Genomic DNA, 22,707 nt, shown 5'->3' on the forward strand with positions numbered 1-22,707 from the left:
TGCTCTGTTCAGACTTTATCCAAGGTCCTGGCCAACGGCCTGGGGAGATCCCACTGCCCCAGCAACACCACGGTCCCCACCCTGCCCTCTTCCCCAGGGCTCAGCATCCGAGTGTCCATCCGGGAAGTTTGTCCTTCCTCCCGGGCAACCTGGCCTTGGCTAGGGAACATCTCAGAGTGTGATTTCCGTCCAGCTCTGTCCCATGACTGCTGTGCCATGGAAACACCACCCTCTGCTCCCCTCCCGGCGCCACCTCAAGGCCACTTCCCGTGCAACTTTCCTGCTCCTGGGATCAGAGTCATTCCCACACTGGCCCGGGCTTGGGTCAGCCCCCTCTTCTCCCTTCCTCCCTCACTCCTCTGTCCCTCCCACTCTCCGGAAGGGTAGAAGGTCTGTCACCAGGCCCCACAATTGATTAATTGCCCAGCTTTCACTGATAATTCCACCCCTGAGGGCTGCGGCCCAAAGCTTCGAGTAAACATAGTGATTTTCCTTAAATAAACATCCTCTGCACAAAGTAAAGTTGGTGGCCCGGCCAGCTGACCCTGCCACTGTTTTCACCTCTGTGCTTTGCCTCTCCCTGCTCTCCCCTCCCCCTCTCACAAGCCTATGGGAACAGACTGGGAATCAATCCACAAGGGGCCCCTGGCTTTACTTTAGTCACGGCCTTCTTGACCCTCTCTTCCGCCTGAGGAATCTCCCCTTCCCAGCACCACACCCGTACCTGCCACCTGCAGTCTTGAGCTGTTCATTAAGCTGACAGCTCTTGCTCCCTGCGACCTGTGACCCTTTCAGTGGCTCCGGCCACGCAACCCAACAAGGGGCAAAGGGAACCAAGGCCGGCTCTGGGCCCTTCCATCTTAATCCCACTTTCCTGCCTCTGCCCTCACGGCTTCAGTTTTGCAACCTCCCCTCCAATTCCATGCCCTACTGCGGGGGGGCGGGGGGGGAGGGTGGAGGCCCCGGGGACCTGCATGCTCTGTAAGAAAGAATAGATCAGGATCAGGGAACCGCAGAGGACAGAGCTCCCCGCACCAGCTTGTGACAGACGGTGGTGAGTGCCGGTCACACGACTGAGTGGTGGAGTGATCCCGGGCCTCTGCTTCTCAGGGGGACCCTGGAGTGAGACCTTCACCCTGTGGCCCTAATGACCCCTCAGACGCTCTGGTCACTTACCACCTGGATATTTTGGAATATTAGTTTCTCTTTTTTTTCTCTGTGTGGTATCTCCCTTTCCTTCCTTCCATTCAAGCAGGACCGATTTGACAGTCTTGCTGAGTCTTTGCTCAAAAATTGAGGACAGTTTAGGGAGTTAGCAGAGGCGATAAACAGAGAAAATTTCCTGGGATAGACAGACGTCCCAGGGGAGCCGTGGAGGGCAGATTCTCCTTAATCACCTGCTCTAAGACCAGAGAGAGAATCTTCCAGCGGGAGGTGGGGAGGGTCTCCAGCACCAGGAGCACCAGCCATGCTTCATGGCAAGGTGTGCAGACAGTAAGACTCCAGGGAGGGGTGCCCCCCGCCCCCAACAGTGCATCAGGCATGTGGAGCCACCAGAACTGACCAACCTTTGGCACAGACGTAGCACAGAGCCACGGAAGCCAAAGACAAGCAGGACAGCATTTCTGGGCTAAATCACGGAGACCGGTGTTTGGCCCCATGTCTTGGTGCAGTATAGGATCTTGGAACATCTCACAAACCTAGATGCACCAAAACTGACAGAGGCGACATTTTCTGCAGCCTGGGAGAATGGGGCTCAGAGTCAGAAATGAGTTCCATTTACAACACATGACTTCTGAGTTTGTGCACCAAGGTTGGTATCAGTAAAGACCAGAGGACTTGAAGTTACCAGTTACGCTATTTCCTGTCTTCATGCTGGGCCTTTGCACATGCTGTTCCCTCCGCCTAGAAAGCCCTTCTTTCCTGCAGTCTGTTTGGTGAATCCTATTGGCCCTTTAAAACCAGGATCAGATGGTTTCTTCTCTCTGGGAAGCCTTCCCACGGAGGCATAATTGTCTGGACCCTGCTTCCCTTTCTCTGCATTACTTTCCTATTACATATGTGTCTTTATTTCTTTTTACTGGTATATAATTCACACGCCATAACATTCATTCTCCTGAAGTACACAGTTCAGTATTTTTAGCATTCTCCCCAAATTGTGTGACCATCACCACTATCTAATTCCAGAACATTTTCATCACTTCCAAAATAAACTCCACACCCATTACCAGGTATTCCTTTCTCCTCTCTCCCTAGTCCCTGGCAACCACTAATCTATTTTCTCTCTCCATGGGTTCGCCTATTCTCGATGTGTCATATAAACGGAATCATCCTATATTTGTCCTCTTGTGTCTGGCTTCTTTCAATTAGCATAATGTTTTCAAGGTTCATCCATGTTGTGACATGTAGATGTACTTCCTTTTTTTTTTTTAAGATAACAATATATTTTATTATTTGACCAAGCTATTTTTCAATATCAGGTAGTTATTACACAATAGAAAAAGAATAGCTTCCTATTCAAAATGAATTACTGTAGATTTATTTAGCAAGTCTTATTTTATAAATAAATTAAGTATCGAGTTTAAACAAATTTTACATCCATTTCACAATGTTTTATCCTTTCCTGCCTGGTGATGATTCACTTTCCAAATAGTTTTTTCACTGTATATAAAGACTGGTAAAATTGTAAATAAGCATTACAACTTGAATTCACAGAAAATATTTATAATCTGGAGAGACCAGAATCTGTTTTGAACACACGCTCCTCTTTTTGTAAATATTAATTCACCATCACATTTTTCCGTGGGTTTCTGTACCTACGTTTTCTTGGAACTTAGGGGCAGGAAATGGTAGAAGGCAGGAAAAGGATACTTCAAAGGCTTTTTTTGGAGGACTGCATTTCCTAGGACTAATCAGATAGATGACTTCCACTGTAACTCTTTGGTTATCAAAGGAATAGGAAGGATAATAAATTCTCAGTATATTTATTAACCTCATGCAATATCATCAGAGAAGTAAATGAAAAAATTTATGTGAAAGGTTCAAGTTACGGGGTGCCTGGGTGGCTCACTTGGTTAAGTGTAAGACTCTCGGTTTCAGCTCAGGTCATGATCTCGAGGTTTGTGAGTTCAAGCCCGGCATTGGGCTCTAGGCTGGTGCGCAGAGCCTGCCTGGGATTCTCTCTCTCTCCCTCTCTCTCTGCCCTTCCCCCTCTTGCATTCTTTCTCTCTCTCTCCCTCCCTCTCTCAAAATAAATAAACTTAAAAAAAAAAAAGAGATTCAGGTTACAAGAGTAAAAAGGCAAAAAAAGAAAAGCCCCCAAAACCAAAAAAGAAATAAAGAATAAAAAGGCATCTTCATAGACAATCCTCTGATATTCCTAGCGCTCTCGTTTATTTACCTGTGTGAGTTTCTTCTTCTTAAGATAAACTGGAAGTACAATAAAAACAATCCAGAGAAAAGTTGACATGCATACAAATAGAAATTGGATAAACATATATTTTAAATATTAAACTCCATTTTTTTCTGTTCTGAAGGAAAACATGAATACATTTTTTTTTAATGTTTATTTTTGAGAGAAACAGAGTGTGTTGGGGCACCTGGGTGGTTCAGTTGGTTGAGCAGCCAACTTGGCTCAGGTCATGATCTCACCGTTTGTGGGTTTGAGCCCCACTTCGGGCTCTGTGCTGACAGCTGAGAGCTTGGAGCCTGCTTCGGATTCTGGGTCTCCCTCTCTCTTGGTCCCTTACCCACTCGTGCTCTGTCTCGCTCTCTCAAAAATTAAACACACACACACACACACACACATTAAAAAAAAGAGAGAGAAAGAGAGTGTGTGTGTGGGTGGGAGAGGGGTGGAGAGAGAGGGAGACAGAGGATCTGAAGCAGGCTCCACGCTGATAGATGAGAGCCCAATGCAGGACTTGAACTGACAAACGTTGAGATCATGACCTGAGCGGAAGCCGGGACGCCCAACCCACTGAGCCACCCAGGTGCCCAGAGAATACTTTTTCAACTTAAAATTCTGAGTTCTGTTTCTTTTTAGAAATTTCACTTACTCATAACTTTTACTTTTGTAACTTTTGTAACTTTAATTTTTTTAAAGATTAACTGCTTTACATTTCCCACTGTGGCAAAAAAAAGAAAACCTTACTGCACTGAATAGCTTCACTGTTATCAGTTGAATGTACTCTATTCGCTTTTATGGCCGAATAACATTCTGTTGTGTGGATGGACCATTTGTTACTTACCCGTGGTCGTTCAATGGGCATGTGGGTTGTTTTCATTTGGGGGTTATTCTGAATAACTTCCATGTTTAACATTTTGAGGAACCGACCATTGTTTTCCAAAGCGGCTGCACTGATTTATATTCCCACCAGCAATGCACAAGGACTCCGATTCTCCTCACCCTTTCCAGCTCTTGTTACTATCTTCCCTTTTGATTATAGTCATCCCAGTGTGAAGTGGTATTTCACTGTGGCTTTGATTTGCATCTCTCAAATGACTAATGATGTTTGAGCATCTTTTTATGTACTGTTTGGCCATTTGTATAGCTTCTTTGGAGAAATGTCTATTTGAATCCTTTGCCCATCTTTAAATTTAGTTATGTCTTTACTGCTGAGTTGTACATGGACACATTTCTACTTGAGCATTTACCATACGATTTACATTTTACATGTCTGTAATTTACGTTTTACATGTCTGAGTACCCTGTGGCCAAATGTGGGCAGGGCCTGAGTCTGATTCAAATCTGTGCCTTCCTCAGGGGCAGAATGCAGGGCATACATAATGGGCCCTCTTTAAATGCTTCGGGACCGGAGACCCAAGCTCTTCATGAAGCTGCTGTGGTTTCATCCAAGGTTTTTCCTTCTCAAAGTACTTACATTTCTAGGTTACCTGTATGTGGAGGCCCATGTAGGTCTGGGGTCCTTTCCTGGCAAGTAGAGGTAGAGCTCAGGGCTCTGAGTTCTAGGACACACTCCCACACTGCCTACGGAAGGGCCCCACCCAACTCCCAGCCTTCCTTCTGCCTTTACTCTGGTGGAAGTGATGAGGAGAAATGATTGCTTTTGAGCCAAGGTTGATACAGGTTGAATCTTCTTCTTCTTTTCCTTCTCCTCCTCCCCCTCCCCCTCCTCCTTCTTCTTCTTTGAGACAGAGAGAGAAAGAGAGAGAGAGAGCAGATGAGCAGGGGAAAGGGACAGAGGGAGAGAAAGAGACTATCTAGCAGCCTCCACACTCAGCGTGAAGCCTGACGCAGGGCCCAATTCTACAACCCTGGAATCATGACCTGAGCCAAAATCAGGGCGTCCCCAAAGGACGCTCAACCAACGAGCCACCTGGGTGCTCCCAGGGTTGAATCTTAAATAAGGGAAGAAAATCTTCATCTCTGTGTGTACCACATAGATCCCAAGATACGTTGGTCCTGTAACCCCGCCTTTGTGAGTCTGTTCATCCTACCTGACTCATGTGCTGGGGACCTTTGTTTTGCTGCCCTGACAGGGGTGCTGCACTCCCCGTGGTGGCTCCCCCAGACTCTGCTCGTATCCTTGTACAGGGTCCCTTTGTTCACCCTCCTCAACTACCCAATTTGACTAGGTCCTGTTTCCTGCTGGGCTCTGGCTGATACAGCTGGCCACGGTCAAGTGCAATGACTACGAGTCAGGGTTTTGGTTTCAGACCTGCCACACTTTAGCTGCATTGACATGGGCTCTCAAGCCTCCACTTCGTCGTCTGCAAAACGGAGACAACCCCAGTTGTGTCTGTTTTATTGATCTTTAATTGACATATTATATTCGTTTCAGGTATCAATGTGATGACAATATTTGCATTTATTGCAAAATGATCACCACAATGAGTCTAGTTAACATCCGTCACCACACAGTTACAAATTTTTTTTCTGGTGATGAGAAGTTTTGAGATCTCCAGTCTCTGCAACTTTCAAATACGCGATGCAGTATTAGTTAACTAAAGTCACCATCCCCATAACTTATTTATTACATAACTGGAAATTTGTACCTGTTGACCCCCTTCACCTCTTTCACTCACTCCCACCTCCTGCCTTTGGCAACCACCAAGATGATGTGAGAAGGAAATGAGGCAGTGGCCATTAGGACAGTGCCTGTCACTCACCCCGGAGCCAGCAATGAGAGATGCCATTGTTAGGATGACTCCAGCCTTGGGGAACAGATAAGGGAACTGATTTACTCCTTTCTCTTGCCTACGTGGCTCCATTTCATTGGAAAGCAACAGCTGAAGGGCAAGTGACTGAAACAGGAGCAAAAGAGATGTCTGGTCAGCACTTGCTCCATGGTGGGGGTTAGTGGGAGGACAGGGAAGTCTGAGACGATCCTGCTCTTAGGGAGTCGACCGCAGAGTGGAGAAGTCAAGACGGAGCCCCAGGGAACCAGGGGACAAGAGGGTCTACTGAACCTGTCAGCTGCAGCCTTGGCCACTCAAGGCACGTGAACCTACTGCTCAAGAGGGGATTTATTCTGTGTGCTTCTGGGGGCATCAGGAAATGAACATTCTTCTCAGCTCTAGATCCTGTGCAACTCCCACTTGCTAACAAGTGAGCCTCCTTCAGATTTATCACGGAAGCTGCTGGAGTATAACAGGAAGGGCAGCAGGCTTGGGGGCTGTGGAGACCTTGGTGTGACCGCCCTTCTGCTGCCCGCTGGCTGGGACCCTGGGCAAGCCCCGTGACCTCTCTGCCCCTCAGCCTGTTCCTCTGTATTGCACACACATGATAGCATTTTCAAAGGGGATAACGGCCATTCAAACTTTTTAAAAAAGGAAATAAGAAAGTATAGAATGTAAGAATAAGGGCTCTGGGAGTGCCCTAAGGGATCAGAGCCAGAGAGGGCCTGGGCTGGGTTGAGGGTTGAAGGCCCAGTGGGTCTGGCCTGGTGTCTGGGGATCCCTGGGCAGGGGTCTGGGGGGATCCAGACAAAAGGTTGCCCTTCAGAGGGTGGGGTGAAGCGACATGCTGTAAGCAGCTGAGAATGCGATTGGAGACACTAGCAGCTTCCAGTCCCTTGTGGCGGGGGCAGCGGTCAGGCACAGGCGAGTGGATGGGGTATTGGCGAGTGTTGGCCACAGAGTGCTGACAGCTGCAGGTAGGCTCCCATACGCCCATCCATTCTTTCATTGGCTCAACAACATTCAGACCTGTAGCGGCTACAGGGACATAGCAGGAAAGAGAGCCACATCCTGGTCTTGCAAAGATCACAGACTTTTACACACCTTGCACAGTTAAGCCAGGTTCACTTGAAGGCCTAGGGCTGTCTCGTGAGCTCAGTGATGGTGGGAAAGGACAAATGACTTGTGTTTTTTGGACCTTTCCCTCATCTGTGGAGATAGCTCACAGGGTTGACTGGAGGAATAACAGCACGTGAGATCATGATGGAAAATATTTACCATTCCCTGAGTGCCAGTAAATGGCAACTATTTTATTGACATTCATTCATGTATGCTTGAAATTTTAATAACTCAATACAAGTTTTTCTAAAGAAACACTTCTGTGTACGCACGAAGAGAAATGTATGCCTAATTGTCTATAATAGTCAAATACTGAAAACAGCCCAAGTGCCCAACAGCAGGGGAACGTTTAACTGTAACGTGTGCATAAAGGACACACAGCACAGCACCTCACAAGAATGAGGTAGCTAGGGGCGCCTGGGTGGCTCAGTCGGTTGAGCGACCGACTCTTGATTTCGGCTCCGGTTGTGATCTCACGGTTCGTGGGATCGAGCCCCTGTGTGGGACTGCGCGTTGAGAGTGCTAAGTCTGCCTGGGATTCTCTCTGTCCCTCCCGCACTCATCCTCCCTCTGTCTCTCAAAATAAATAAACTTAAAAAAAAAAAAAGAATGAGGTACCTTACATGAACTGACATGGAAAGATCTGCAAGAAATGGCATGAAGTGTAAAGGGCAAGTTGCAAAATAGAACAGAACGGTTCCATTTCTGTAAGCCTACCAAAGACGATCTAGAAGAATTCACACAAAGTGATTTCACTGTGGTTACCCCCGGAGGAGGGGATGTGGTTAAGGAAGGTGGCCCAAGGGGGGTTTACTTTGTCTACATCATTTAAGTTCAAGAATACCCGTTACCCTTCAGATAGCAAAAATGATTTGAAACGAATGGCTTTATTTTATTTTATTTTTTGCACCTCTCTGGGCCTCCGCTTATTTTTCCGCAGAATGAGGGCTTTGCACTAGGAAATAGTTGATGTTCCTGCCGTTCAAATTTTGTCATTGTGGTAAAATACACAGCATACAATTTACCGTGTTAGCCATTTCTAGGTTTACAGGTCAGCGGCATTAAGCACTTTCGTGCCGTTTGCTGTGTGACCGTCACCATTGCCCATCCTCAGAACTTTTACGTCACCCCCAACTGAAATTCTGTGCCCAGTAAATACTAGCTCCCTATTCCCTTCTCCTGGCAGCCCCTGGCAACCACTATTCTACTTTCTGTCTCTATGAATTTGTTCCAGGTATCTCTTAAAATTTTTTAATGTTTTGGGAATGCAAGCTGGGGCAGCCACTCTGGAAAACAAGATGGAGGTTCCTCAAAAAACTAAAAATAGAACTACCCTACGACCCAGAAATTGCACTACTAGGCATTTATCCACGGGATACAGATGTGCTGTTTCGAAGGGACACATTCACCCCCATGTTTATTTATTATTTTATTTTATTTTTTTTAATATATGAAATTTATTGTCAGATTGGTTTCCATACAACACCCAGTGCTCATCCCAAAATCACCCCCATGTTTATAGCAGCACTATCGACAATAGCCAAAGTATGGAAAGAGCCCAAATGTCCATCGATGGATGAATGGATGAAGATGTGGTATATATATACAATGGAGTATTACTCGGCAATCAAAAAGAATGACATCTTGCCATTTACAACTATGTGGATGGAACTGGAGGGTTTTATGCTAAGTGAAATTAGTCAGTCGGAGAAAGACAAAAATCATATGACTTCACTCATATGAGGACTTTAAGAGACAAAACAGATGAACATAAGGGAAGGGAAACAAAAATAATATAAAACAGGGAGGGGGACAAAACAGAAGAGACTCATAAATATGGAGAACAAACTGAGGGTTATGGGAGGGGTTGTGGGAGGAGGGATGGGCTAAATGGGTAAGGGGCACTAGGGAATCTACTCCTGAAATCATTGGTGCACTATATGCTAATTTGGATGTAAGTTTAAAAAGATAAAAAAATAAAATAAAAAAAAATTTTAATGTTTATTTATTTTTGAGAGGGAGTGATGCGGGAAGGGGCAGAGAGAGGTTGAGACACAGAATCCAAAGCAGGCTCCAGGTTCTGAGCTGTCAGCACAGAGCCTGGCGCCGGGTTCGAACTCCCAGATCACGAGATCATGACCTGAGCCGAAGTCGGGTGCTTAACCAATGGAGCCACCCAGGTGCCCCCGGTATCTCTTATAAATGGAAACATATTTGTCCTTTTTTGTCTGGCTTATTTCCCCTAGCATAATATCTTTAAGGTTTGCCTATGTTGTAGCAGGTGTCAGAGTTTCATTTCTCCAGTAGTGCTGCCGTGCACCCTGGGATACAGATATTCTGTATTCTTTCAAGTCTTTTGTGCATACACCCAGATGTGAAATTGCTGGATCATATGATAATTCTATCGTTAATTTTCCGAGGAGTCTCCATACTGTTTTCCGTAGAGGCTACATTCCCACCAACAGTGCACAGGGTTTCAATTTCTCCACGTCCTTATCAACACTTGTCATTTTCTGCTTCGTAAAGAATTTCTCCCACCCTGTGAGCTGTCTCTTTGCTCTGTGATAGTGTCCTCTGACGCACAACGTTTTAAGTTTTGATAAAGCCCAATGTACCCGAAGGAACGATTTTTAAAATACCAACAATAAAAAGAGAAGAAAAGAAAGAAAGAAAAGGAAAGAACAGGAAGACGAGGCAGAGACGGTGGAACAAAACACAGACTCCGTGGGTCTTAGCTGTTCTTCCTTGGGCTACATCACCGGCCTGTCGGACGCCCCGGCCCAGGGCCACAGCCCAGGAGAGCAGCCCAGGAGGGCGAGGCCGGGTGGGCTCCGGGAAGCCCCAGCTCAGCCGGGCCTGATCGCAGGGAGTGGGCGTGTGTGGATGAGCCTGTTGTTGCCCTGGGGTTTCCCTGAAACCGATGCGTAGGGGACAGGTGGGTGGGCTCAAAGGCAGGAAGTCCTCAGTCAGGAAACCTGTGGGCGTGCCCACCTGCCTCTCTCAGCCTTGTTAACTGAAACTTAAATTCCAGGCCCCAGAGCCGTGGTTCCTAAAGAGCATGTATCTCTCTGCCCTTTGCTCCCCGCCATAATTCCCCACCTATCACTCACGGCCTTTCTTTGGTTTCAGGAGGGTTTTTTTGTTTTGTTTTGTTTTTGTTTTTTTCAGATTCTAAAAATACTATGCCTCTAGCAAACGGTACAAAAGCTAAAAACTAACCACAAGGCCGGCACCCTGTGGTGATAATTGTTCCTTGACACTGAATGCAAACCTCATGCCAGGAACAGTGCCTGGACTCCCCCAGCACCCCCTCCAGCCCCCAGCCCTTCCGGTAGACACGAGCCCCGTTTGAGGACAGAAGGAACTGAGCCATCAGTGAAGGGCTAGTGTGAGCAGAGTGGGGCTCACCTCGGTTTTTCTGGTTTGAAAGCACATTTCTACGTTAGCTTCTATCCTGTTGCTGCTAATATTGGGGCTTATTGTTTTCTAGCCTTAAAAAATAATTGTTTTGGGGCATCTGGATGGCTCAGTCAGTTAAGCATCCAACTTTGGCTGAGGTCATGATCTCGTGGTTCATGAGTTTGAGCCCCACGTCTGGCTCTGTGCTGACAGCCTGCTTCGGATTCTGTCTCCTTCTCTCTCTGCCCCTCCCCCACTTGCACACACGCATGTGCGCTCTCTCTCTCTCTCTCTCTCTCAAAAATAAATAGACATTAAAAAAAATTTTAATTAAAAAAATAATAATTATTTTACATTTCAAAACTCCCCTTGGACATATAGGGTCGTTTAGGTATTTTTGGAACAATAAGACATGCTATTTATAACATTTCCTCATAAAATGATCACATCAAATGTTATTTAAAGTTGTTTTTAAAAAATCGGGTGCTGTTTGCTCCTGCCCCAACCCTGCTGTACTGGGCCTTGTGGGCAGTTTTCTTCTTCCTGTAGGTCTCAAGGGGGCAGCTCAGCCAGGTCTGAGGACCTTCATGTTCTCTAGATGCCAACCACTAGGTAAAGTGTCCTCACCCTTCCACGTTCTGGAAAGGGGTGGAAGTATGGGTTTCCCAGAGGCTGTTGGGAAGGTGCCCCATTGGTCTCTTATGGGTCTATTCCAACTTCCAACTCTAGACAAGGCTTAGAGACACCCCAAACACACTGGAGTCCCTACCTGGTCACCCGGGCTTGAAACAGGGCTGAAGATACCACACGTCCAAGACCGTAGGACCGGAGATGGCAGCCAGTTTTTTTCTCATCACATCAATAACGTAACATGAAGCTGCAGGGAAGCAAAAGTAAAATAAAATTCATCTGCAATCTCATGACCTAGGAAGGATGACTAACATATATTTTGTGATACATATATATGTGAGGGGGTGGTGGTAATGCCTGTGTTTTTAAACAAACAAAAAAACGCAATTATACGAACTGTACTGTGTTCTTACCTTTCTTCTCTTAGCAATATGTCATGAACATCTTACTGGCTGTGTGACCTTGCGAAAGTTAATCAAACTCTCTGTGCCTCAGTTTCCTCATATGTGAAATGGGGATGCTCTGAGGATTAGAGAAGTTATGTCAAGTTCAGAATTGAGCCTGATACACAGTGTGCTCTCAATAAGTGTAGTTGCAATTTTTCTATCGTTAGTCATTCTTAACGGCTGCATAGAATTCCGTCGTATAGACCAGTGGATTTGGTTCTCAACTGGGTGGATTGTAACGTCTAGAGACATTTTTGGTTTGTCACACCGGGGTGGAAAGTGCTATTGGCATCTAGTGGGTGGAGACCAGGATGCTTCTAAATATCCTACAGGGCACAGGACAGCCCCCAACAAGAAATCAGTAGTGCCGAGGTTGAGAAAGCCTAGTCTGGATGATTCCTGGTTTGTGTAATCCTCTCCCTATTGTTGGACATGTACTTCAGACTGATCTCGCTTATTCTGCACCACACTGCAATGAACATGCCAGTGGAGGCTTTAGGCAGGAGGGAGAAGTGAGCCTGGCCTGCCTCGTGGGGAGTAATTTGGTGCTTAGGGAAGGGTACAGAGTGGCTGTGCCCATATCCAGCCCACGACAGTGGGTGGGAAGGAAGTCTGATATGCATGGCCCTCAAGACCTCATGCACCTCCTGTGACCCCACTAACAATGACTGATGGATCATGTCAGTGGCAACAGAGGGACAGAACTCACCAAGAGCTGTCTGGCTGAGATAAGGGAGAGAAATGCAGGGCTCATATATGTTACGCTTCTGGGTGAGCTGTGGTGGGTGGGGGCAGGGAGGATGAGTTGGGGATGTCTTCCTTGTCTCCAGACTATGAACTAAAATTTATAAACTTTGGACACCAAAAAACCCCACATTTTAAAAAGCACTTCTCTGCTATTAGTTCTCATAAGGGGCTCCCTGGGTCCCAGAGGTTTTGACAGGCTGAATGCCGGGCTTCCCGGACTATAGCACTAAGTCCCTTCCTCTGATCAGGCTGCTGCCTGCCTCCCTCCTGAAGGATCCCAATCTCGCCCTCCTGAGTCCTCCCCACGCCGGCAGCCCCCCGGTGGCTCCCCAGTCTTTATTTTTTCAGCCTTCTCTCCACCAGGCACTGGGACCAAATGAACAACACAGACAGGGCCCCTGCCTTCACAGGAACAGACCACACACATGGAAACGAGTCAGTAAGCAGGTGATTCTGAAAGATGGGTTGACACACGGAGCATCTTCTCTGAGGAGACCACTGGGCTGCTGTGACCCGATGATGAGAAACCTGTGAAGATCTGGAGGAAGAAGTTTGTGGCAGAGGGAGCAGCAAGTCCAAGGACCTGTGCTCAGTCGGGGAATAGACACATTTTTTTTTTTTTTATGAAAAAAAATTTTAATTAATTATTTATTTATTTAGAGAGCGGGGAGAGAGCGCGCGAGCAGGCAAGGGGCAGAGAGAGAGGGAGAGAGAGAATCACAAGCAGGTTCTGCGCTGTCGGCCCGGAGCCCGACGCAGGGGTGGATCCCTCAAACTGTGAGATCATAACTGAGCCAAGATCAAGACTCGACCGCCCAATGGACTGAGCCACCCAGGCACGCCGGAATAGACACATTTTGTAGCAGAAAGTCTCAACCGCCTTACCCAAAGCTGCCATTTTTGGACAAGCAGGCCGGGGCCAGAGGAGCTAGTAGGTAGACTCTCCCCCCTGGGCCAGGCAAGTCTGCAACCCCCCCCCCTCCAGCTTCAGCACACCCACCCTGGAGGCATAGAACACAGTCCTGGGAGGATCCTCTCTGGCTGGGTCCTCTCCCTCCTCTGTCTCAGCTGGAAAATGTGTGCAGACGCGGGTAGGTGAGGGCAGCGTTTCGAGAGACCCTGGAGCCCTTTCTCCTTGTCTGTCTGTGGGGCACCTTAACAATCACCAGCTGAGAAAACAGACTTGGGGGCAGCTCACCTCACAGCAGGTGCAGAGATGCCAAGGCTGTGAGGGTCACATGGGCCCCGATTCTCCTCTCAGGGTGAGACAAGCAAGCGTGACCTGGAAGAATAAAAGCATTTGTGGTTCTGATTGCCCCGTGTCCCAGTTTCCACATTAAAACCCCAACATTCTGGGGCGCCTGGGTGGCTCAGTCGGTTAAGCGTCCAATTTCCGTCCAGGTCATGATCTCTCAGTTTGAGGTTTTGAGCCCCGCGTCGAGCTCTGTGCTGACAGCTCAGAGCCTGGAGCCTGCTTTGGATTCTGTGTCTCTCTATCTCTCTGCTCCTCTCCCAGGCACTGTCTGTTTCTCTCTCTCTCTCAAAAAAAAAAAGTAAAAAAAAATTAAAAACCCAACAAACTAAAATCTTTTAGGTCCTCATCTGGTCCTTAAGGAACCAGAATTCTAATTAACCAGTTTAAAGGTGCGATGACAATGCTTTCACCCAATGGTTAGGCAGGTTAAACAAGAAAATTCCTTAAAGGGGCAAGTGGAAATCCCGCACAAAACACCATTGGGTCTTAAACAGAGAAACGGTGTGCATCCATCTCCTGTTAAGACAAATGGAGAGTAAAACTGCTCTGAAACACCAGGCTTCCCCTGTCCATTTGGGAAAGACTGAAATGTGCTAACATGGGAGGGTGGGGTGTAGCCTGTACAAACTTGATGGAGGGCCAGTTGGCTTTATGTTGTAAATGTATGAAAGTTTGTACTCTGACCTGGTGACTACTTCCAGGAATTTATCCCCCAGCTAGACCCACAGGTGTCTTGTTTGTAAAAGCAGATGGCAACTTAAACGTCCTAGTGTGAGATTGGCTAAGACATCATGGGATGTCCACACATCAGAGGACCACACGGCTGTGAAAATCATGAGGAGTCTGGTCAGCTCTTCCTCCAAAGACTGGTCTTGGAGACCAGAGCCCGCGAGGGCCCCCATCCGCAGCGTGGTCTCTAGCATAGCCCCACACCGCTGGTTAGAATGCTGGATTTGCCTACAGAGCAAGCGACACTGGTGCCCCAGTGACAGACCACGGGGACCTCAGCCCGATTTAGCTCTGCAGAGGGCGGCTGTTCCAGGGTACTCCCTCACTGGCCAACCCTAGGCCCTGAACCCTCAGGCCGCTGGTCCTTCCCCCGCTCATCCATCCTGACTTGTATCCTCAGGCTAAGCCAAGACTTTGCTCCTTCCCTCGAGGGGTATCCTCTCGGGACACAGCTCTTCCAAAATCCGGGCTCTGCAGGGCGCAGGGAGGCCACCCTGGGGTGGAACCAATTCCCCAGGAACACTTGCCCTGTGGCTCAGCTTCCCTGGGATGAATCACCCAGGCCCCTGAGAGGCTCCTCTGTCCCCTCCTCCCTGCATTTCACAAACCTACATTTTCTTGAGAAGCTGGGTGGCCTGGTGGTGAAGTGCAAACGCTCTGCTAATTAACTTCCTGGGCTCCAATTTGGGCCCCAGGATTTCCTAGTATGTGTGCGCTTAGTAGAGTCACCTACGCTCTCTGTTCTTAGCAATGGAGCTGCTAATAGCTTCTCTTGAAGAGCTCCTTAATAGCACTTGGCACAAAACACATACCCAATAAATGTTACTATTATTTTATGGGCCACTGGGAAGCTAGCTGGAGTCAATCCACAGCGTATTGAGAGGAAATTTGTTTCCTCACTGTTTCCCTCAACGGAACTCAGGAGGAGAAAGTCATTGGGCAATGCTCCGCCCAGCAACCAGCAACTGTTGGGGGAGGTGGCCCTGGCTGCCATGTTGGCCTTTGTGTTTTAAGAGGTGTGGCTGGAATCCAGATAAGGCCCAGCAGGCACTCCCTCCCCCCGGTGTGAGCCAGCCCTCCTGGATGGCCAAGGAGCGTGGGGACCATTCTCTGCTGGGGTCTCTGACAGATGATGGAGGAATTAGGAGGAGGTGGGGCTGGTAAGGTCCCAGCAGCTTGTGTCACCCAGTGGGGCCTTTTAATTCTAGCCTTACAACCTCCACGCAGGTAAGAGCACCTGAGAGGGACTTGAGTGGGAGAGGAAGCCCTCTCCCCTGTCCTCTCCCACTCCCGCTTCTTGATTGAGCATACAGGACCCCTCAACCCTTCACCCAACCCCAGGCTTCTGCTCCCCCGCTCCGGGCCCAGAGCACCTCTGGGCCAGCCTCTCCCATTCACCAGCCTCACCTCTGCTCCTTCCCCTCGCCTCCCCCTGCCTCGCTTCCTCCCAGCCTCACACAAAGGCACAGGCCCTCTCAGCCATATGGCTCCATTATCTAATATTCCCCAGATTTATGACAACAATGCTGAGAAGTCAGCTGCCCCAAGGCACCGTCCTAGGCTTGAGGACACATCCGTGATGGAAGCCGCTCTCTGGAAGCCAGGGATGGAAATCTCAGCAGCAATCTTCCTTGTAAAAAAGTGGCAACTCCACTCAGGGGATGTGTGCTACCAAGCCCTCTGCAGATTCCTTTGCTCTGAAAAGGCCTAAGGGGTGGCACCTTCAGCACCCCCAGGCTGAGACATTAAACAAGTAGTGACTGGGCATGAACTGAAGACAATGAGCCCTGGGACGGGAACTCCTGCCCTCGGGGCAGTCGTGAGCACCTGACTCCGCGCACGGCCTGACCCTGAGCGGACACAGTTTGCCCATCCGCTCAATGGGCCCGCGCGCAACACGCTTCTTTCACATCACTGTGGGGACTTGCCTGCCCAACCCACAGGGCGTCGACACACGCTGGATGCACACATCCCGCAGATAACCCACCTATTCACACACGCTCACCACTCACATCTGACAAAGCCACTTCAAGCTGACACTCAAAACTGCTCCCTTGGGCAACAGATAATTCTCCACTCACACCTCCCACGTTCTCACTTCCACCCACACCTGCACGCTCCCCCTCGCAGATGCAGAGCTGACTCCCAGCCCCCACTCTCGAGTACACCCGCCACTTTCAGAGCCTGCCCTGACCCACATTTTCAGACCCAGACCATGACTCACAGCTTCACGTCAGACACTCGGCCACACACACACACACACACACACACACGGAGCCATCCCCATGTAGCCACACACAGACACACTCCTGCCCTCCCTCTCAGCACTCCGAGTGCAAGCCCTGCAGGGGTGAGGATGGTCTGGGCTTCTAGGAAATGAGCTCCCACCCTCCTTGGAGGCAGGGGGATTCTGATCCTGATCTTGCACCTGCTTTCTTATCCCACAACCACTGCCAGTCCCAGGGTGAGCTCTGGAAACCTCAGGGAATAGGTGACCATCCCACTCTGATCTGCCAGTGTCCCAGGAACCCTTTCTGCCCTGAGGAAACCCGCAGGGTTAGTTACTGTCTGCGGGAACCCAGTTTGGGCCTGGCTCGGAAAAGGAATACCTGACCGTCAGCTTGTGCCTGAAGGCCACTCATTTCCCCTGAGTTTGCCCCCCATTTACAAGCCTATAAAATGTCGCAAGGCTTTTCCTCAACAAGTGGCCTTGGGTCCCAGCTCGTTTCCTCCACCCATCCATTCCTCTCTGCCGAGGCCTCCAGCCTGGAGGCAGGGACATGCTCAGGCAATCCCATACCGAGCTGATCCCCCGTCCCCCAGGTTGATGGAGCCCAGAGCTTTCAGCAAGAAGCCTGGAGGCATGGCAGGCCTGACTCCAGGAGCAGGACACTGCTCCCTGGATATGCTTTGAGGGGACCATTTAAGCTGGATTCCTTGCCCAAAATACCACCTACTACCCGTCATCCCACAGTTAAACCTCCAGTCCTTTGGGTTTTGAAGACATCACCTGCCTGGTCAGACATCCCCTCAACTTCCCCCTGCACAGGTCTTCACATCCCTGGGCTGCCTCCACCCTGATCTTCAGGCCTAGGGAAGGTGAGATGACTAGACGGGAGAGGCAGGAAGGAGCCAGAAAAGAAATCCTCCCTCTCCCCCGTTTTGCTGAAAGTGTTGAACATTTTCATGGCAACCCTGTGGCTCACAGGACAGAGCCAGGCTCTAGGCCTTGCCTTGCCACTTGGTAGCCGTGGTACCTTGGGCAGGTGTCTTTATCTCTTTGCACCACTCTTCATCTTTAAAACGGGGATACTGTGCGGTACACGGTACGTTTGAGTCCATGTTCAGGTGGTAACTGGCCCACGCAGGAAGTACTCGGTAGCATCTGTGGTTCTAGGCATCCTTGAGGTTCAGGGTGGGAAGCCCCAGCCCTGGCCTTTTTCCAGAGCTTCAGGGACGCTGGGTTTCCACCCAGAGCCCAGGCTGGGAGTGCCAGCCCAGGCCTGAGAGCAGAAGGCGGGGCCTGAGGGCAGCTTCAGAATTGGCCAACTAGAGCCAGGTGGAGACTAAGCCCCTGGAGGCGTGACCCCTCTGTTGGAGACCAGATTCCCGTAAGTAGGGCTGGGAAGGCATGGAAACCAGGGGGTCCTATCTGCAGGGAGGCTTCCCTATACCTCACCTCCAGGGCCTTAGCCTGCAGGGATCTATCTCCTCTCGACCGGGAGGCTGCAGATTTCCCTGTTTTGCAGATTTAAAGGGATTTTCTATCCACTGTCTCCCCCAATTCTCACTGCAGCCCTTTGGAGGTAGGAATTTTGAAGCTCCCATTTTTTACAGATGAGGACCAGAAAAGCGAAGGGACTCACCAAGATCACACAAATCTTAGTGATCGCACAAGTGAGATTCCAACCTGGATCTTCTGGCTATGATGCTAACCCCCTGCCCATCATGCCAGGGTGTCCCCAGAGTTCCCAAGGGCAGGGAGCTCAGCATGGGTATGATTTGTCCCTCAGGAATGGCAACCTTGGATATCAGCCTTATTCAGTAAAAAGATGCTCCCCCAGACGCCCTGGCCCGTCCCTTTCACCGTCAGTTCCTTTGGGCCCACACAGGGAAGAGGCTGGCCATGGAGTGCCAGCTTCGCATCATTGTCACCCACCAAGTCGTCCACTTTCTTTACCACCCGGCCTCTCCCATGCCTTGTGCTTCCTGAGAATGTCTATAGGACCGTGGGCCCTTCATGTTGCTTCCTGCCTCCCTGCCTTGGCTCATATGCTTCCCTCTGCCTGGAATACTCTCACCTGCACTGCTCGCATGGCTAACTCCATTGTCCTTCAGAGTCAGCTCAAGTGCCACCTTCTCCAGGGAGCCCTCCCTGACTTCTCTCCCCCAACGAGCCTCACTCTATTGGGGCATTACCCACTCACCATCATAATGGCCCTTCTTATCTTCCCCTGGAGTCCACAAGGATGCAAATCTTGCCTTGCCCTCAGCTCAACAGCACCACGGAAAGGAAAGCTCTAAGTGTCAGCAACCCATTACACACTGGCTTAGGCAAAAGGGAATTAGTTGGCTTACATGGACTGAAAAGCCAAGAGGAGTTGAGTTGGCTTTGAACAAAGCTAGAGATTCAAAAGATGTGATCAAGAATCTTCCTCTCATAAGAGACTCTTAAAAACTGAGAATAAACTGAGGGTTGATGGGGTGTGGGAGGGAGGGGAAAGTGGGTGATGGGCATTGAGGAGGGCACCTGTTGGGATGAGCACTGGGTGTTGTATGGAAACCAATTTGACAATGCATTTCATACTAAAAAAAAAAAAAAAAGAATCTTCCTCTTTGGAGCACCTGGGTGGCTCAGTCAGCTGCACATCCAACTTCGGCTCAGGTCATGATCTCACAGTTCGTGAGTTCAAGCCCCTCAACAGGCTCTCTGCTGTCGGTACGGAGCCTGCTTCAGATCCTCTGTCCCCTTCTCTATCTGCCCCTCTGCTTCTCATGTTCTTAAAAATAAATAAACATTAAAAACATAATAATAATAATAATAATGAGCCTGGGTGGCTCAGTTGGTTAAGCGTCTGACTTCCGCTCAGGTCATGATCTCACAGTATGTGAGTTTGAGCCCCACGTCGGGTTCTGCACTGTCAGCTCAGAGCTTGGAGCCTGCTTCAGATTCTGTGTCTCCCTCTCTCTCTGCCCCTTGCCCGCTCACTCTCTCTCTCTCTCTCTCTCTCAAAAGTAAACATTAAAAAATTGTAATAATAATAAAATACAAACAAAAAAGAATCTTCCTCTCCGTCACCAGCCCCCCACCCCCACCCCACGCACACCTGCTCCTCTCTGTGGGGCCTCCGTTCTTAGATTCCCCACAGTGGTGACTACGATGGCGACACCCAGCTCCAGGTTTCCATCCTGCAGATGAATAAAGGCGTTCACAGAGAGCTCCTCTTTGCCAAGAGTTCAGGCAAAATCCCAGGATTGGTTTTGACTGGCCAGGACTAGCTTTCATGCCCCCTCAAGTATCTGGAAAGCAGATAAACCCCACTGAAGCATTTACAACTGGGGAAGAGGGGGAGTGGGGCATGATTCTCCCAAAGAAAGTAAGATCACTTTTACCAGAAGAAGAGAGAATGGACCCAGGCCACACAAAAACAATGTCTATCAAAGCAGGGCTTTTTAAACTTCAAGGAGCAGACGGATCTCTTGGGGATTTTGTTTGAAAAAATTTTGTTCATGTTTACTTATTTTTGAGAGAGGGAGACGGACTGCGAGCAGGGGAGGGGCAGAAAGAGGGAGTCACAGAATCCGAAGCAGGCTCCAGGCTCTGAGCTGTCAGCACCAAGCCCGACACGGGGCTTGAACCCATGAACCATGAGATCATGACCTGAGCTGAAGTAGGTTCAACCCACTGAGCACCCAGGCACCCCTTTTGGGGATCTTGTTAAAATGCAATTTCTGCTGCAGAAGGTCTGGCGTGGGGCCTACGAGTCTGCATTTCTGCCAAGCTCCTGGGCTGCTGCTGCTGCTCCACTGGGAAGGCAGAGACCTCTTCTGAGTGGCGAGAGCCCTCGTGCACCTGACACCCGCCTGAATAGACAACACACAACACGTGAGGGGCACTGATAGGACTTGGCGCCCATCCTGGTCCTTCCTGCACCCCAGGCCGAGCTGTGTCTCTCAGATTGCCCCTCACCATAACCCAGCGAGGCGAGCAGGACAAGTCTTCCTTCTCATTCCTGTTCTGCAGACAAGAAAACAGAGGCTCCAATAAATTCTGCGACTCTCCGAAGTCACAACTGTGGCAAGGAGTTGGGCTGGTCCCAGCTGCCTGTCTCTCTGAAGGACTCACCACACAACCCCACGAGCAGAAAATTGTGTCACCTACAGAGGTGCCAAGGTTTTTATAGCCAACACACACCTGGGTGACCTCCTGGCTCTGCTGTTTGTAAATCAACGTTGCAAAGGGCAAAGGTCATATGGGCAGCCCCTCCCCACCTCCGTGCCTTGGTTATTTTTAATCTTCTCTCCTTTATCAGTTTTCTCCTTCCTGCTCTCCAGTTGTTATCATTACATAACAGATACAGTCTCACCCGGGGTGGGGCCGGTCTCACCTGGGCTCCAAGGAACGAAATGCGTGTGTCCCTGGCTTCTGATGCCACCAGGGTTGGGCTGGGCATTTGCAAGTGATTTGAAGAAGGAATCTTCAGCAGATCTATAGGCTGGCACCAGTTAGGGTGATCGTATTCAGAATGAGCTATCGCAGAGGAAGAGAGTGCCCCGTCTGTTATAGGTTGAATTGTGTGCCCCCAAAATCATCTCTTGAAATCCTCACTGCCAGCACTTTGGGCGACCTTAATTAGAAAAAGGATCTTCAGGGGGAGCCAGGTGGCTCCGTCGGTTAAGCATCCAACTTCAGCTCAGGTCATGATCTCATGGATCGTGAGTTCGAGCCCACGTCACGCTCTGTCCTGACAGCTCGAGCCAGGATCCTGCTTCAGAATCTGTGTCTCCCTCTCTCTTTGCCCCTCCCCCGCTCACACTCTGTCTCTGTCTCTGTCTCTCTTTCTCTCTCTCTGTCTCAATAATAAATAAAAAATTAAAAATAATAAAAGAAAGAAAAAGGATCTTTATAGATGTAGTTAGTTATTAAGATGCGGTCATAGGAGACTGGGGTGGGCACCTAATCCAGTATGACTGCTGTCCTTAAACAAAGGGGACATTTGGACACAGACACACACAAGGAGGACACCACGTGAAGATAGAGGCAGAGATGAGGTGATGTAGCAGAAGCTAAAGAACTCAAGGATCGCCAGCAAACCTCCGGAAGCCAGGAGAGAGGCCTGGAAAAGAGTCCCTCTCGGCCTCAGGAGGAATCTGCCCTGCTGACGACACCTTGACCTCAAGCTTCTAGCCCCCAGAACTGTGGCAACGAATTTCTGTTGTTTAAGCCACTGCGTTGGTGGCACTTTGTTAGGGCTAACCTAGGACACGAATACACCATCTCTAGAGGTGCTCAAGCAGGGCTGACTTGGCAGGGTATTGTCCCCTGGAAGTATTATGCACACCACCTACATAATTTTAAATTTTCTAGTAGCCACAGTAAAAAACAACAACAGCAACAACAAAAAAAAGAAAGAAAGACCACAGATGAAATTAATTTCATGTTTTATTTCATACAATATATACAAAATACCATTTCCATAGGCAGTAAGTCCTAAAAAGAGCTATTAATGAGATGTTTTAGGATTTTTTTTTGGGGGGGGGTTAAATGTTTATTTATTTTGAGAGAGAGAGAGAGAGAGAGCGAGCGCACACGTGTGTGTGCTAGCAGAGGAAAAGGCAGAGAAAGTTGAAGAGAGAGAATCCCAAGCAAGTTCCAAGCTGTCAGTGCAGAACCCGACTCAGGACTCCATCTTATGACCCGAGAGATCATGACCTGAGCTGAAATCAAGAGTCGGTCACTTACACAACTGAGCCCCTCAGGGGCCCCTACTAATGAGATGTTTTAGATTTTTTGTCTTGTGGGAAGTCTTTGCAATCTAGTGTGTTATGTTCCACTTAAAGCACAGCTCAACTGGGATTAGCCTCATTTCAAGGGCTCAACAGCCACCTGTAGCTGGCGGCCTCTATATTGGATAACGTCGGTCCGGGTCTTTCTCTCCTCCATATCTGTGCAGCTTTAGGCATTTTACTGATCCTGTTAGAGCCCGTTTCTTCACTATAAAAATGGGAACAATCCTGAGA

At 49.0% G+C, this 22,707-nt stretch overlaps 1 long non-coding RNA gene across 1 annotated transcript; it reads right to left on the minus strand.

Moving 5' to 3' along the window:
- Positions 1–11,029: 11,029 nt before the first annotated feature.
- On the minus strand, positions 11,030–20,819 carry LOC109272886 (uncharacterized). The gene is made up of 3 exons (XR_002082647.2): positions 20,657–20,819; positions 13,681–13,764; positions 11,030–11,536 (listed from the first exon to the last, which is right to left on the minus strand). It is a non-coding gene; the product is annotated as an uncharacterized LOC109272886 (long non-coding RNA).
- Positions 20,820–22,707: the final 1,888 nt, after the last annotated feature.

Source organism: Panthera pardus, unplaced genomic scaffold (assembly GCF_024362965.1).
Source record: "Panthera pardus isolate Hobbes unplaced genomic scaffold, ASM2436296v1 HiC_scaffold_22, whole genome shotgun sequence".
In the NCBI taxonomy this organism is placed as follows: Eukaryota; Metazoa; Chordata; class Mammalia; order Carnivora; family Felidae; genus Panthera; species Panthera pardus.